This window comes from Lampris incognitus, chromosome 6 (genome assembly GCF_029633865.1).
Source record: "Lampris incognitus isolate fLamInc1 chromosome 6, fLamInc1.hap2, whole genome shotgun sequence".
In the NCBI taxonomy this organism is placed as follows: Eukaryota; Metazoa; Chordata; class Actinopteri; order Lampriformes; family Lampridae; genus Lampris; species Lampris incognitus.
In genome coordinates this window covers 1923667-1926101 of record NC_079216.1, presented here as the reverse complement: position 1 = coordinate 1926101, position 2435 = coordinate 1923667, and positions in this window count along the sequence as shown.

The window sequence follows — 2435 nt, the reverse complement described above, 5'->3', positions numbered from 1 at the left end:
CAGTTACAGAACAATAAACTTGTTTTTATATGTATATCAACCAGCCTTTGAGTCCTGATTTCTCTGCTTTCACCTGCCACTGGAACCTGGTGGGTGACAGTTCATTTACCTCCCAAATCCTCCCAAATCCTGGAGTTACTGCGAGGTCACTTCCCAAATCCTGCATTTACTGCGAAGTCACTTCCCAAATCCTGCATTTACTGCGAAGTCACTTCCCAACTCCTGCAGTTACTGCGAAGTCACTTCCCAAATCCTGCAGTTACTGCAAAGTCACTTCCCAACTCCTGCAGTTACTGCAAAGTCACTTCCCAACTCCTGCAGTTACTGCGAAGTCACTTCACAGATCCTGCAGTTACTGCGAAGTCACTTCACAGATCCTGCAGTTACTGCGAAGTCACTTCACAGATCCTGCAGTTACTGCGAAGTCACTTCACAGATCCTGCAGTTACTGCGAAGTCACTTCACAGATCCTGCAGTTACTGCGAAGTCACTTCACAACTCCTGCAGTTACTGCGAAGTCACTTCACAACTCCTGCAGTTACTGCAAAGTCACTTCACAACTCCTGCAGTTACTGCGAAGTCACTTCCCAAATCCTGCAGTTACTGCGAAGTCACTTCCCAACTCCTGCAGTTACTGCAAAGTCCCTTCACAACTCCTGCAGTTACTGCGAAGTCACTTCACAACTCCTGCAGTTACTGCGAAGTCCCTTCCCAACTCCTCTTGTGGCCTTTACGGACCGCGGACGTGAGGAAGAAACGGCACGGAAATGCCAAATACTGGCCTGCTCATATTTCACATCAGACCTATTGTGAGGTTTCCCTTACAAGCCACAGACCCGAGTAGCGTCCTCAGATCGTGCGCTTTCCTCGTCCACCCCAACCGCGTCAAGACAACACACCCAAGTGCAGCAATCTCACCCCAAAACAAAGCAAACACCCCAAAACTGCAAGCTTCCGGAAAACACAGCAGCGCAGCATTAAGGCTGGATATCGGGTGGGTCTTCGGTTTCAATTCTGGGATTCAGATATTCGGGAGGGGGGGGGCTTAATGTTGACTATCAATAAAAGCGAACTGCAAAATGACATGTCAGCCCAATCTTGTACACTACTTATACTGCTTAACCGCACCGATCAAATGTGGAAATAGACGAGTTCCCTTGTTTACATGCGCCATATGTGCGTGCGCAGATTGTGAGGCAAAAAGGGGGCCACGAGTCTTGGGTAAAGACTGACTGGCCGATCGTCCGGGGGTCGGACCCCTTCCGTCGAGCGGTTAACGACGTCGCCACGTGGTGCAGTTCAACCCCAGGCCGAGCCCCGCAGCGGGCTGACATGTGCTCAGTGACCCTGCAAACCGAACCGGAGCGAAAGGAAGTTGCCTCGGCGCCAGTTGTGCTGTCCGAGTACGCGAGGCTCCTCCGCCTGACGTACATTCGCCGTCAGAAGGCGTACGCCTAGAGTCCGCGCGGAGATCCGCGTACCTCCAATTTTTGGACAAGGGCGCAACTGCGCATGCGCTGGTAAACAAAAATGGACGCCGACTCTGAAGAGAGGAAGCGCGCAGAGGTCCGTCGTCACCCTCTTCACAATTCGTCATGGAAACACTACAAAGATAACCAGATGTGCATACATTCACGGAAGGAAGTTGCCATGACTTCCGCCTTTCCTTTTTTCTCTTCTCCAATTGTTCTAAATACAACAAACAAAGCGCTCTTCTTCTTCTTCTTCTTGCATGTTCCATTTTGCCCGGAAATGCGTAACGCCGATCTACCGCGCATGTGCGAGACGCGTACTGTTGCATCTTATCTTTTGCGAAAGACTGGCCCGGTTCTTTGGTTCAGGTCGACACAGGCGAGTAAGAAGTTCCACGGCTTCTTGCTGGCTCGTGGCGTTGTATTGGCAGACAGCAGACAGGTGGCGCTGCAGCGCTGGAGACATGTCCTCGGTGCAGCATCCGGGGGTCGTCTGCCAAATAACACAAACACACATAGTGATGCTGATAAACACTAAGACAACAAGGCGTGCTGCTTTCCGGAGACAGGCGTGATCGTCTTCTTCTTCTTCTTCGTGGTTTCCCTTCGTCACTGTCGATCACGTTTTGCTCGTGTTGGTTTGCAGGTGTAGCGCGCGCGCTAATCCGGTTCATGTGCATGGTGGTCCTGCTCCAAGCAAGGCCGTCCTAACCAGGCCGGCGCACCACACAGCAGCGGTCCCGCTCCCAGGCCAGCTCCTGTAGTCCTCCAGGCGGACTCCAGCGAGCAGTTCTCTACGGAAGCAGTACGCGCCGCCTTGCAGTGTGGCCAGGCCCTCCAGGTGCTGCGGGCTCGGTGGTACTAACCGTACGGACGGTAAACACCGGCGTCTGCATTACGACATGCCGAAAAGGGAAACCGCCGGGGGAACAGCGAAGAAGACGGGCGTGGGTTCACGCGACC